Genomic DNA, 15396 nt, shown 5'->3' on the forward strand with positions numbered 1-15396 from the left:
GTGTTTTTTAAATTTATTTCATTTTGTTTAATTAGACTTCGCAGAAACCAGGGAGTAAGTGTCTCAGGAAGTATTCACAAGATGAATTTGGAAGTGGCATAAAGAAAGATCAGGAACATAGCAAACTTGCCAAGGAATGTGGCTCCCAGAACTAAGGAGGAGAAAAGGGTCAAAAAAAAAAAAAAAAGAAATGAAAGAATGAGTAGTTTGGATGCTGAAGACAAACATTTTTTATTTAGTTTCACCTAAATCCAGTTCAGCCTGTATCCAGCTCTTAGGTGTGGGTAATGATTTGGGAAAGAATCTCATTGTCTTTCTCATCTCTGTGTGGGGAGATTACAGCTCCCCAGGATCAGATTTAGGAGGGGGAACATGTTAAAGGTTTTAAGGGAATCCAATCTGTATATTCTTACAGTTGGAAGAATAGTTAGGGCTGAATGGGGCTGTCAAGAGGAAGAGTGAGAAGCTTTAACAGCATGGCCGTTCTCGCCCAGGTGCAAAGCATTAAACATTTAAAGCCTTATAATGGATGTGTGTATCTTAAAATGAGAACAGGAAGGCCACTTAAATTTAGATCCTACAGCCAGCTCTGATGAGGGAAAATGAAAGTCGTTCATATCCTCTACCCAATTAGCAAATATTTTTCATTCTTGCTGATTTGAGGTGGGGGAGTGATAATAGTTGTTTTGAATCCCTGAAATTTTGACAAGAATACTAATGTTCATAGCTGTTCCTCTAAAACAGATAAAAGAATAACAAGTTGAAATCTAGAAAACTATTATGAATGGTTTGTACATGTTGCTGCTAGCACTAGAGGTTCCCATCACCTCCCTGTCATTACCCATGTCCCATGCTGCAGAGGAGTCACTCGCATTCAGGGCCTCATGGTGGTATGTGGTGTGAGGCAGGGACTAGAGACAGTTCTGAGGGGCACTGCTTCAGAACTAGGTAGTTCTGAGGGGCACTGCTTCAGATTGCTAGTTTGAAGATGAAGACCTTGCCTCTGAAGTCAGATGGCCCAAGTCTCAGAGGAGTCAGGGAGCCATTGTAACCGGGAAGAGGACAGGTCCTACCATATGCAAATGACCCAAAGAGACAGAATGTTCCAAGTGTCCAAAAAGCTGAGCTAAGATCCTTGTCAAAAGGATCCATGGGGTTTGGAAGTATTGAACCATTGAGAGCTGGTTTATAATCAGTGCTTCAAAATCTATACAAGTCTCCATCCCTTCAACACTTGAACCAGAAGCATCCTACTGGGACCTGTTACTGATGCTGGGCCGGGCTGTAGCAGTCTTCTTGGAAGAACTGCAGAGCACAGCTTCCAAGACTGTTCCTCAATAAATGGCCTTTCCAAGGGTCCATGTCACTAAAGACAGTAATAACATCTGTTTCTGTTTATTTTCTTGAAAAGAAAATCATTAAATAATTACTTCCCTATGACACAAAACTGTTTGAAGACTGAAACACAGGTGTGTAATGGTTAGTGCCCAATGAACAGTCTCACGTGATTCAGTCATTTAGTGGGTGTGTTCAGTTCTTTAGTATCCCACTGGTGGGCATCTTGGCAATGAATACAGTTCAAAACTTTTTTTTTTTTTTTTTTTTGGCTGAGGCTGGGTTTGAACCCACCACCTCTGACATATGGGGCTGGCACTCTACTCCTTTGAGCCACAAGCGCCACCTCAGTTCAAAACTTTTTTATCCTTAGTCAAATGTTCATTTCTGTAAAGATATGGTTAAAGACACAAACCTGTATTAGTTTGGGCTGCTATAACAAAATATCACAGACTAAGGCTGGCTGGGGGTCTTAAACAACAGAAATTTATTGCTCACAGTTCTGGGAGCAGGAAGTCTAAGATCAAGGGGCCAGATAATGGGTCTGTCCCTGGCTTGCAGACAGTTGACCTTGTACTGTGTGCTCACATGGCAGAGGGCACCAGCAAGCTCTCTGGTGTCTCTTCTTATCAGTATCTCCATGACCCTATGGTGTCTCTCCCTATGATCCTGTGATGAGGGCCCCACCCTCATGATGTCATCTAACCCTATTACCTCCCATGTGCAAATACCATCACACTAGGGGGTTAGATCTTCCACTCATGAATTTTGCAAGGACACAAGCATTTAGTCCTTAACAAGACTCAAATCATGATTCACATCCAGGTAGTATGCTGAACACAAGACTTCATCTCCACCCTCTCTTGATGGCACCAATAAAATGATATTAAAGGAGTATAGACACATCAATCTACTAGGACCAAGAGAAGAGACAAAGCAGGGAGAAAATCCAGCAAACTTTCAAAGCTGGGAAGTAGATGAATGGACCCAACAAACCAGAGAAAGTTGAAAGCCAACTGCTAACAGTGGAGAAGCCAAGGGCCAGACTGAGAGCGATAAGAATCAACTAATTACTTCCTACTATGGTGGTAGTTTGAGATGGTTTAAGAGGGGATTTTCTAGAAAATTCTATGTACTTGCTTTCCTCTAATTTGTATGTTTATTCAGGGATTTTAATTTGTAAATAAGTAGCAGCCTTTTTTTATACCTTTTCTTTATAACTTTGTTTTATCAGTTTTTAAGACCAGCTGATTTTTGAGGTTGCTCTTATCCACCTTTTAATCATTTTTAATACTAGCTTCAATGGAAGAAGCCTACTGGAAGGTAATTTATCATTGCTACTCCTGTGACTTCATCTTCCATCTCCCTCCAGCAAAGGAAGAAATATGTCATTTCTAAAAATCCATAAAAATTTCACTCTGTAGTAAAGGATTTAAATTAGAAATCCCCACTACTTACTGGTATATTTCTGTGCTTTGAAAAATATTCTGTTGAACATAGTTCAGATTAAATAAATGCCTTTTGTGTGAAGATGGTTCCACATGGAAGATGTCCAGATTGTACATCTGTGCCTGGTTAACATTTGGTATTAAGAATTTAATAATATTTTGAAATATTTATTTTATTCAAGTAAGATTACTTTTTTGGAACTCAGACCAAATAACCATGCAAGAAGAAAAAAATTGGTTTAAATTATATGACTCAATTGGTTGTGTGTGTGCATGTGTAAATTAGAATTTAACTAGGTCAGTCACTAATTTGCAAAAATACTATACTGCATTTATATTTAAGTGAAAATAAATATTGGTGTATCTGGAACCTACTAAGAGCTAAATAAATGGTTTGGAAGTATGGAGGAAAAGAGAAGAGAGAAAATGAAGGAGGAAAGAATTTAGCTATTTAATTCTTAAAATATGCAAGAAAGATCTAAACCACATATTCCCCTAAAATCCTAATTGCTAGTGGAAGCATGCTAAATGCTGGATAAATCTGTACAAGGGTTTGCACCAAGCTTGAGTCCTTCCTACAAAAGATCAGAATGGTCTTGAACAAACCTTGTAGCAATAGAATCAGAAATTCACCATGGTATCCAAGCTGAATGTCCATTATGTTGTTTAGTGCATAGTTGGGCTCATTTAAACATCATGACCATCTTGCATGGTAAATATCATTATCTCTAATCTGCAACAAGGGAGCTGACTCTCAGAAAGGTTTCATAACTTGCCCTGAGCCATAAAACTAGTAATAATAGGTACAGAATTTGAGCTTTGGTCTGTTGAACTACAAGTCTATACTCCTAACCAAATGTCAAAATTTTACCATATGCCTTTTAGGGGAGGCAAAATTTTATGTCTCCTATATTTTTTTATTTTTTTGAGACAGAATCTCACTCTGTCTCTTGGGCTAGAGTGCAATGGCCTCAACCTAGCTCACAGCAACCTCAAATTCCTGGGCTCAAGAGGTCCTCCTGTCTCAGCTTCCTGAGTAGCTAGGACTACAGGCATGTACCACCATACCCAGCCAATATTTCTATTTTTCATAGAGATGGGGTCTTGCTTTGCTCAGGCTGATCGCAAACTCCTGACATTAAGTGATCATCCCACCTCAGTCTCCCAGAGTGCTAGGATTATAGCAGGCATCCTCAAACTACGGCCTGTGGGCCACACACAGCCCACCTAGAACATTTAGCCGGCCCGCCAGGTGTTTTTGCCACTGCTTCCTGTCCTGCTTAGCAGCTGACTCATCCCAGGGCCTACAGTCCGGCCCTCCAATGGTCTGTGGGGGCAGTGAACTGGCCCCCTGTTTAAAAAGTTTGAGGACCCCTGGATTATAGGCATGAGACACTGTACCCAGCCTTACCTCTACTTTTTAGAGGTTTTTGACTGGGCTTAAGAATTAGATTGGCATAAGATAGATCAACAGGAGAAAAGTGTACAGATTTATTCAATACAAGTTTTAACATGGTGTAAGAGTCTTTATTAAAGAAATGAAAACCCTAAGACACAGTTTGAGATGAATGCTTATATACTGAATTGGACAAGGAGTAGTAGATTATAAAAATGTGACAAGGAAAATGGGCTTGGGCTAGGGTAGTTATATAATTGGGTGGAGAAATGACAAGGAGGATGAGGGTTAGTGTGACAAGGTTGGTTTGTGTAGATTTCCCTTGGCCTCAGCTTCCTGTCCTGCATGGTGAGAATATTTTCCTTCTGGTATAAGGAAAACATCTTGCACATAGAAATTATTTCCTCCTTTTAAGAAACAGAAGGAAGGTCAGCATGATCTTCATGTATCTGCTGTTTTTGAAGTGCCTTTAACGCATAATGATCAATATGCTAGAGTGGCATATTTGGGGGGTGCCACGTTTTTATATCCTTTACCAGCAACACATTTTTCTGGATGCCCATTTAATCTATGGGACATACACTTCAGCATTCCTGCCCTTTCTATCTGTAATAGGGGCTGTAGTTGGGGGCATAAAGTATTTTTAAAATGTTCTCTGTATATGCCCCCAAAATGATGCTATTTCCAAAGAATCATATGGAAATTGGCTGTAGGAGGAAATCATTTGACTAGAACCTTTTTAGGTTTGAGCCGATATTGACCACATGGAGAGATTTTTACCTAGTAAACCTTTGGAAACCCCCTTTTTACTTTCCCTTTTCTCCTACCTGACTCCTTGATAAAAGGACTATATGAAATGCCTGACACATTATTTCAGAGAATGAAAGTGCAAAGAGAATTTTGCGCCCAACATGGTAGTAGGTACCTGACATTGATGGGATTGATCCATGGTGTGGTTGCTACAATTTAGCTTTTGGTCTTAGTTGCACACTTTGCTAAGTAAGTTAACCTTTAGCACATACATCAAGAAACTTTACTCAGATTAGATGGTTGGAATAGAAAATTCTTGCTTCTCATTCATTCATGAAATATTTAATTTCATATCTCTTTAATATTTACCCTATAGTCACATAATAGGAAGACATGTGCACTATTTTTATAGCTTAAAGAATTTAAAGTGACTTTTATGTATAAGAATATATGTATGTGTGTATGTACATGTGTGTATCCAGTGCTGTACTGGATACACCAGTGTATCCAGCACTGGTTCCATGCTTCAAAGCCATGGAACCTTTTGTTTTTCCTATACTAGACTTTCCCCTGTTTGGGGGTTGAGTGTTTTATACAAATTATGGCTTAATTGGAGCCATATTTACATTCTCTCATCTTTGACCAAAGAAAATATTATTAAGAATTAAAAGACCATTTGGGACCCCTCAAATATCTTCCAACTTTTTAAGTGCTAGATGGCTTTAGTGACAGCTGCCAAATTTTAACTGCCAGTGACTTTGGGAGTCTGGATTCCTAAAGGCCAATGGCAGTTGAAAGGCTTGAAGCACATAATGGTGTGTTCTGGCTTCATCACTTTGAAAAAGTTATCATTCTGGCTTGGTACCTGTGGCTCAAGTGGCCAGGGCGCCAGCCACATACACCTAGTGGCGGGTTCGAATCCAGCCCAGGCCCGCCAAACAACCATGACGGTTGCAACAAAAAAATAGCCAGGTGTTGTGGTGAGCGCCTGTGGTCCCAGCTACTTGGGAGGCAAAGGCAGGAGACTCGCTTGAGCCCAGGTGTTGGAGGTTGCTGTGAGCTGTGATGCCACAGCCTCTACCCAGGGCGACAGCTTGAGGCTCTGTCTCAAAAAAAAAAAAAAAAGAAAGAAAGAAAAGAAAAAGTTATCATTCTGAACTCGGATGTATGCAAATGGTTGAAGTACTTAGAAAATAGTCGCATCAATGTAATCTTTTATTAAATTGCTAATTTCTTTGATACTTTAATCAGGCACATAGTTATAGCCTTATGAATAATCATATTTCCAAGTGATTTATGACAATTTACATTATTATAGCAATGTAATGCTTCATTAAGCATTAGGAAATTAGGTGTTCCTTGTGTTTTTACTAAAAGATGATCTCTTTTAAATGCCTCGAAGAATTTTTAAGTCAATCCTCAATGGATGTCTCTTTAAAATACACTTTTCCCATTTCTCCTTAAAGTGAACCTAATTTTATATTTTCTCAGTGCTTCAGCCTCCTTATTAAAACATTTCTTTACTATTCCATGCCCTGAACAATGATGCTCATGGGGGCTAATAAAGGGATTAGGTGGATTTAGGGTTTTTTATTTTGAAATCCCCTCTCCTATGTCCATTTCTGTGAGTGGCTCCTCCTGTCAGCCAGCCTCTTGGTTTCTAATTTATGTTTCTGACTGGGAACAGGCTAAGAAATCAGACTACAAAGCCTAGAAAAGTCGTACCTCAAATTAAAGTAAACCATCTAAGAGTGGGTGCTTGGGGAGCTCTCAAAGCGACTTCACTGGGCAAGTTTTAAGGCATGAATTTGTGTCATGCGTGCTGGCGGCTCCACTGCCGTTGTGGCTTCCTGCTAGCTAGAAATTAGACTGGTGATTAGACAAGTGAATGCTATGATGCCTTTAAACTTCAGAAAGCATTTTGAAATCATTTTTAGATTCACACAGAGGAAGGAAGTGTGTTAAGTCTATTTCCGATCATAAATAATGGCGAAATGCCTCTAATTTTAAATACAGTGTTATAAAGGAAAATATAAACGGAGCTTCAAAATCAGCCTCTAATTTAATTGGATCAGTGACTATTCCAGGGGTTTCTCTGAATGGGGAGAAAATTGATGCAACGTGGACGACTTTTTCTTCCATTAGCTTTAGTTCACAATCTGGAGGACTTTTTTTTCCCTTGCATATTTTTGCTAAGCAACCACGAGCCCAATATAAATTTTACAATTCTATTGAGGTGAATTATAATTTTAATGGATCTTTCACCTAATCGGCCATGTAAGGCTTGAAGATAGTTGAAGGACCTCGTTAGGACACTCATTCAACCTGTGGTTTTGCACAGGTTCATTTTCAAATCACCTGTTGGGTGCGTTCTAAATTAACAAAGCCTTGTGTGTTGTAAAAGGAAGCCAATTCTGTCAAATCCCTGTCTCAAATTTGTAAGCTGAGACATAGATTGTCTTTTAACCCTTTTTTCCTCTAAAAATCTATTTCTTGTCTTTGGAGTTTTGATAGCAGAAGACAACTCTGCATTTTCCCTACATCTGAATAAGCCAGTTGCAGGCAGTTTTCATCAGTGGAGTCTCCAGGCATGGTTTTGAATGTGTAATTTCCTTATTTGGAAAATTAAAATGCTTTCCTCAGCTAGACAAATGAGGAAATGAGAGTAACTTTAAAATGAACACTTAAAAATGTAAGAACTATATTTTTACTGGAGCTATAGTAAATTCCACGAAAGGTGTTGCTCAACATAGTTATATAACCCATGAATGAAATAGGTTAGTAGTGTTCTTTACATAGAATATTCCAACCTAGAATATGTTAAATCCCGGTTGCAGACAGCTTTTTCTCCCTGTACCTTCTGCTGAATGTTTTGCTTTCAGCCCCATCACCATGGTTGTCTCTAAGGCTCAGTCACTGTTGTTGATGCTGTCTCTCATCTAATTTCTTTCTCCAGGAAGCCCATTCCTGCCCTGGTTTTATATTTATACTTTTCTATTTGGTTGTCTCATTTTCTTCTGATTTCTTATCATTTCTCCAAGTATATTCAGCTGACAATAAAGACGTTTTCACTGAATATCCCAATTCGTTTGAAAGCTAATAGCACCTCCTTCATCCAAAGCAGACCCCCCAGCCCAAAGCAGACCTCTTCCCAGCCTTCCCATCGAAGTTGGGCTTTTGCTCAAGTTCAGTGCAAAAAGCGATTTGATATAGAAAATTATGTTCATACATGATGGGGGGGATGGAAAAGTTATGCAAATTTGCCTGGATACAAGCAATTAGAGTACAGCATAGGTGGGTAGGAAATTAGGACTGGTGAGATACCAAAGGAAGACTCAGCCACAGGCCTAAAGAGCCAAGTATGTGATCACTTTCACTAGCAAAATCCTTAAGGAAAGAAAGCCCTAACAAACATGTAAGAAACCAGGGGATCTCAGACCCTAAGGATAGGGAGTTCAGGGATGAAACTAAGAAAAGGACTGAGTTTCAGTAAAAATGGGGTACCATGATCAGAATACTTAGACAGAGCAAAGTTAGCCCTGTATTTTTAAAACCAGGTTAGATGTCTTATTTACCACTCTCTCTGCAAAGCCTAGGACCAAGGATATGACAAAATGAATATTGTCCAAGAATAAATGAAATTTTCAGCGAACTTATTCAAAATTTGAATGGGTAGCTGAGGTCTGCTTGCCTTTCCTGGTGATGTAAAATCCTACACTGAAAGTAAGGGCATTGGAGCGTGGGTGGAATCAGGCTCTGAATCTCACAGAGCTGATGCCCAGCTAGTGAAACCTGCCCCAGGATTCCTGTGACATTAACTGTAGTCCCAAGAGAAGAGATGTGGGTGCTGCATTTACTTTCTGTGACTCTCAGTAAGTCAAGAGCAGCACTTATTTTGAAAATCCTTCAGTATTTCCTGTTTCAAAATCCTTTTTAAATTTTTGAGAGATTTACCTTCATTTCATTTAACATCATGTGGCATTCTGCTTTGAAAAAAAATTAAAATGCTTTATAAGCTTGCTCAAAATGATTGGGTAGACCCGTTAAATATTTTGAAGGATACATTTCAATGATTTGACTGTACCTCAAACACAAGCCTAATCTTTCTTTAATCCTTTCTTGTTGTTTTATTAATGTAGTAAAAGGATTTCACAAAGCTAGAAGTTTAGAAAAAGAAGCTTGAACTCAGCTGTCATTCAACATCTGACTTTCATGTTATGTCCTAATCTTTTCTCTTCCATTACCCTTTCTAAGAACCACTATAAGTAAAATAGTGCCCTGGACCCTCCTCCAAAAAAAGAAATTCAAATAGCTTCTCACCACTTGTCTGAAATAGTCAGGATACTTTAAAGATTGACTCACCCATCCCAGGTATTGGAGTTCTCTGTTACAGTAGAGCTTTGGGTACGAACCCGCTCAAAAGAACCTTTCAGAATTAGCAACTCAAACAGCTTACAATAACTTGGTGGCAGAACTGCTTGAGGACTTTGTTTTAGTTTAGGTTAACTAGTAGAACTTCCTAGTTCTGGTTATCTTTAAGCCAAGCTCTGCCTTCCTTTCCAGTCCTGGCCCAAGCCCCACCTGGTGTCACTGCCCCTGGGGACTTGTCCCTCCTCTGAATGCTTAGCAACTCCCCTGTTCTCTCCTCATCACGTGGCCCTCAGCTTATCAGCCCTCTCAAGACTTGCACCCTCATTTAGACCATACATCCTGCACCCGCCCAAGGCCTCCTGCAGTGCTCCGTATCCTGCCTGGAGCAAACACACAGCAAGTGTATATTCATGACATCATGATTAGTGACAGTGATGGAGAAGATGATTTACAGGCATACCTCAAAGAATTTGCAGGTTCTGTTGCAGACCGCCAAAATGAAGTGAAAATTTCAATACAGCAATCATAAGAACTTTCTGGTTTCCCGGTGCATTTAAAAGTAATGTTTACCCTATACAGTAGTTATTAAGTGAATGATAGCATTATGTCTATAAAGACGATATATAAACCTTCATTTAAGAATACTTTAGTGCTGAAAATGCTGACCATCATCTGACCCTTTAGTGAGTCATGATCTTTTTGCTGGTGGAAGATCTTGCCTCTATGTTGATGGCTGCTGACCCATCAGGGTGGTGGTGGTTGCTGAAAGTAGCAGTGGCTGTGGCAATTGCTTAAAGGAAGACAACAATGAAATATGCCACATCTGTTGACTTTTCCTTTTATAAAAGATTTCTCTGTAACATGTGATACTCTTTGGTAGCATTTTACTGACAAACTGCTTTGAAAACTGGAGTCAGTCCTCTCAAACCCTGCTGCCGTTTTAGCAATGAAGTTTAAATCCTTTGTTGTCATTGTAACAATGTTTGCAGCATCTTCACTAATAGATTCCATCTTAAGAAACCACTTTCTTTGCTCATCCATAAGAACTCCCCAGTGGCATCCCCTTCCAATAGAAGGCTGTTTCATCCACATTGAAAATCTCTTGTTTAGTGTAGCCCTCCTGCCCCAGTGGCCTTAGCTGTGTCTTCTGGAGAACTGGCTGCAGCTTCTGTATCAGTGCTTGGTGCTTCACCTTGTGTTTTTTTGGTTTTATTTGTTTGTGTGTTTGTTTTGCAGTTTATGGCCAGGGCCAGTTTTGAACCCGCCACCTTCAGTATATGGGGCCGGAGCCCTACTCCTGTGAGCCACAGGCACCACCTATTCACCTTATGTTTTTAAGTCATAGAGATGGTTTCTTTCCTTAAATTGTGGGAACTAACTCTTCTAGCTCCTAGCCTTTCTTCTGCAGTTTCCTCATCTCTCTTCGCCTTTACAGAATTAAAGGGAGTTACAGTCTTGTTTTGGATCAGGCTATGGCTTATGGGAACGCCGTGTTTGGTTTGGTCTTTTATCCTGGCCACTCAGACTTTCTCCGTATCAGCATAGGCTGCTTCACTTCTGTATCATTCGTGTGTTCACTGGGGTAACATTTCTAATTTAAGAGCCTTTCCTTTGCCTTCTTGACTTGGCTAACTCCTTGGCACCACAGGCCTAACTTTTGGCCTATCTCAGCTTTCTACGTGCCTTCCTCACCATGGTTAGCTTTTAATTTAAAGTGAGAGATGTATGACTCTCCCTTTCACTTGTAGGGTTATTAATTGGCCCAATTTCAATATCCTTATGTCTCAGGGAATAGGGAGGGCTGAAAAGAAGGAGTGAGATGGGGGAATGGCTGGTTGGGTTGATAGAACAGCCAAAACACATACATTTTTTATTGAGTTTGCCATCTTATACAAACATGGTTTGTGGTATCCTAAAACAATTATGGTAGTAACATCAAAGGTCACTGATAACAGAACACTAAGAGATAGGGTACTAATGAAAAAGTTTGAATGGAAAAATGATACCGATAGACGTGCTGGACAGAAGATTACTTCAAACCTTCAATTTGTGAAAAATATAATAGCTGCAAAGCACAATAAAGTGAAGTGCAATCAAAGGAGATATGCCTGCATTTCATTAAGGAAAAACTATGTCTGGAGAGTGTAATAGGGAAATTAGCCATTAAGGCAGGGGACCCAGATGAGCAAGGGGCTTTTCAAAGCCTGAAAACATGAGGCATTTGATCTGGGTTTGGTTTGGTTCTGTTCTGTTTTTCTTTTTATAGAAGATAAAAAGTAATTTTTTGAGATGTACCTAGGAATTGAGCTAATGGAATGTGATTTCTAGCTAGAGCTAGTCCAATGTCTTTTTTTTTTTTCTGAGACCAAGTCTCACTTTGTCACCCTTGGTAGAGTTTTGTGGCGTCATAGCTCACAGCAACCTCAAACTCTTGGGCTTAAGTGATTCTCTTGCCTCAACCTCCTAGTAGCTGGGACTATAGGTGACCACCACAATGCCTGGCTATTTTTAGAGATGGGGTCTCACGCTATCTGAGGCTGGTCTTGAACTCATGGCCTTAGGTGATCCGCCTGCCTCGACCTCCCAGAGTGCTGGGATTACGGGTGTGAGCCACCATGCCCAGCCTAGTCCAATATCTTAACTGTAAAGGAACTTGGTGTTTGATGACAGAATAAGTGAATGGCTGAATAAGTGAACTGATTTGGGACATAAATCATCTTAATTCAGAGATTCTATGTTTAAAAATGGCATTTTTGAAAGTTAAACTATTTGGGTTAATTCACCAATACACCTTTTTCCCTCTTCTTTTGTCTAAAATAAAAATAAAATACTTTTCAAGACTGCGTGTTTGGTAATGCCTGTTGTTTGAATGCCATGCTATTATATTGTACCGAGGTGTGGCTGTTCTGCATGAGTGAACCTGGCAATTGTGCACTAGGAACAGGACTAAGTGAGGCCATTTCTATCACCATTCACCTAGGGCAGTTCCTCACGAGGAACTCTATTAAAGGGTCACGGCATTTGGAAGGTTGAGAACCACTGACCTAGGGAGAGAGTCCCATCTCTCTAGAAATTGAGAGGCAGGCAGAAACTGTACAGGCAGGCTCCAAGTGAGAAAGTGAGCGAGAAGAACGTCTGTTGGACTTGACTGTGACACATCAGTCAGAAAGTCTGCTTGGGCCTCCCTGAATGGGAATAATGATGTTTCTCAAAAACATACTCAGTGAAAAAAAAAAAGGAAGGAGTTTTGACCCTCTTGGGGCCTGAGCATTAAAGATGGAGCAGTTTCCCCTGAAGGCAACATGTCAAAGAGAAACAAAGCCAGCCACTAATTAAAGTCAGTAAGACGGATTTAATTCAGTACTACTGCAACAGGGGAGAGACCCCAGTGTAACCCCAGCTCAGCTCCACGGAAACAAAAGGCAAGAGCCCTTTAAACACTGGCATGTGTTAAAGGAAGAGTACTGAGGGGGAGTACGGGGTGTGATTAAGGCACAGCCTGTGCTTATGGTAGTAGGGTACCTGCCCTCCCCCCAGACTTAGGGGTGTGAAGAGTTCTGTCCGTGGTGATTACATTTCAGAGAGATAGCTCCCCTGTCCTCCTGAAAGACATTGCTGGGTTCTACGTAGAAGGTACATACCCACCTCAAAGGGACAGAGAAAGGATTTATTGCTGTAAGGTTTTTAAAGGAAATGCTCTAGAATATGGGAGTCTAGAGGCATATTATTAGAACAAATAGCAAATTCTTTCGGCAGTGTTGAGCTTTTTCTGGGAGGCATTTATGGGAACTGGGATTATATTTCTAGGGACAAGACTGTGACCCACTAGGAACCATACTATGACTGTTCAGGTCTCTTAGTATGGAGGGTGGATGAAATTATTTGTATTGAAAATTGCATTTTTCTTATTGGCCAAGCTTGAGGCTGACTTGAGAGGAGAGCTCTTAGAGTAGTCTAACTAGAGTGTGGTCAAGGATAGACACCTCCAAAGGGAAAATGAGATGGATGTCAGAAAACCTTCACCTGGCCACCCTCTGAGGAGGAGCATATTCCTAGAGGTGACCTGGGAGCCTCTAATTTTATGTTGATGAGGAAAATATCATTTCCTTATCCCAGTAATAAAGATTTGTTTAATGACTTGTGTTTAAGGATGCCCTTTCTGTCTGTCCCCTGAGATTTTCTTCTTTGTAAAATCAGACATTATTGTTTGAAAAAGAATTAAGGTTCTACATCCAAGGTTATGTTGATTTTCTTCTATCTTAAGCTTCTTTCGATCAGGAGTCAAACATGGAGCTATGGAATGCATTTTTACATGAAAGCTACAGTTTTATACTTAGTTTTTAATAAAATCACACACATCAAGAGGGTTTATTTTGCCATTTGCCTTTTTTTTTTTTTGGCCACAAATCATGAAAGCTTATTCCTCATCCTTCTATTTATGAGAAAACTCTAATTTTTAAAATTCTTTTCCTTGGATCTTATACAACAGGGGTTAGCAAAGCATGACCCATGGCCCAAATGTGTCCCGTTGGCTGTTTTGTTAATGGAGTTTTATTTGAACATAGCTACAATCGTTTGCATACTGCCTGTGGTTGCTCTAGCTGAAATGAGTAGTTTCCACACAGAGAGTCTGACCTGCAAAGCCTAAAGTATTGGCTTTCTGGTCCTCTGCCCAAAACGTGTGCCAACAACTGCTCCACAGACTAGTTCTTTTTTTCCACTATATTTTCTATCTATTTGAATCATGAAGTTAGAAGGCTTGCAGAATCCATATTACTACCTTTATATTTCCAAAAAAGTTTTATCTGCGGGATTGTACTTGAAAGAACAGTGTCATTTCAAGCCCTAGTGAAGCTGCAAAGAAAGAGACCAAGTCTATAGCAGCTAAGCAGGTTTCCTTATAAACAAAAAACTGTGGCTCACATAATTAAAGATCACACACAATGAAGCAGGATATTTTCCTTCATTAATTAAAGAGAAATGTGTGGTTAAGTATTTCGAAAATAAAAATATAATAGCTTTCTCTGGGAAAAAAAAAATGTTAACCTTTCTTCCTAACTTATTCTTCTTTTCCACAAAATCCATCCCTGCTTTTCCATTGCAAAGAAATGAAAAGTCTGGGCAGCACCTGTGGCTCAAAGGAGTAGGGTGTTGGCCCCATATGCCGGAGGCGGCGGGTTCAAGTCCAGCCCTGGCCAAAAACTACCAAAAAGAAAGAAAAGAAAAAGAAATAAAAAGTCTTATAATCTCCAAGGGTCACAGGAGGCCTGTAGTTTGTGATATTATTTCTGTGACCTGAGGTGAAGAAATGGCAACTCTTAAAAGCATTTAACCCCCAGCCAAATATTATAATTCTAGATTCTCATAATTTCCTTCTCCCTAAGTTAAAACTAAGCTGATCACCTCATACCCACCAGGATTATTTTTAAAAACAGGAAATAACAAGTGTAGGTGAGGATGTGGAGAAATTGGAATCCTTGTGTGTTGTTGGTGGCACGTAAAATGGCACAACTGCTATAGAAAGCAGCATGACAATTCCTAAAAAAATTAAAAATAAAGCTACCATATGATCCAGAAATTCCACTACTGGGTATATACTCAAAAGAATCAACAGCAAGATCTCAAATATTTGCATGCCCATGATCATAGCAGCATTATTCACAAAAGCCAAAAGGTGGAAGCAACCCAAGTGTCCGTCAACAGATGAATGAATAAACGAGCATACAGTGGAATATTATTCAGCATTAAAAAGAAAGGAAATTCTCAGCTCGGTGCCCATAGCACAGTGGTTACAACGCCAGCCACATATACCAAGGGTGGTGGGTTCAAACCTGGCCCAGGCCAGGTAAACAACTGCAACAAAAAAATAGCTGGGCATTGTGGTGGGCGCCTATAATTCCAGCTACTGGGGAGGCTGAGGCAAGAGAATCACTTGAGCCTGAGAGTTGGAGGTGGCTATGAGCTGTGACAGCACGGCATTTTACCAAGGGCAATATAGTGAGACTCAAAAATATAAAATAAATAAATAAGAATAAAAAGAAAGGAAATTCTGGCACAATTTACAGCATTATGCTAAGTGATAAAATAAGCCAATCA

At 39.9% G+C, this 15396-nt stretch overlaps 1 protein-coding gene across 12 annotated transcripts in view; it reads left to right on the forward strand.

The window, feature by feature from the left end:
• The window catches only part of PHACTR1 (phosphatase and actin regulator 1), a 522649-nt gene that overhangs the window by 376174 nt on the left and 131079 nt on the right, over positions 1-15396 (forward strand). The gene's annotated exons all lie outside the window — the stretch shown is intronic.

Source organism: Otolemur garnettii, unplaced genomic scaffold, assembly GCF_000181295.1.
Source record: "Otolemur garnettii isolate 467f Iridium unplaced genomic scaffold, OtoGar3 scaffold00026, whole genome shotgun sequence".
Lineage (NCBI taxonomy): Eukaryota > Metazoa > Chordata > Mammalia > Primates > Galagidae > Otolemur > Otolemur garnettii.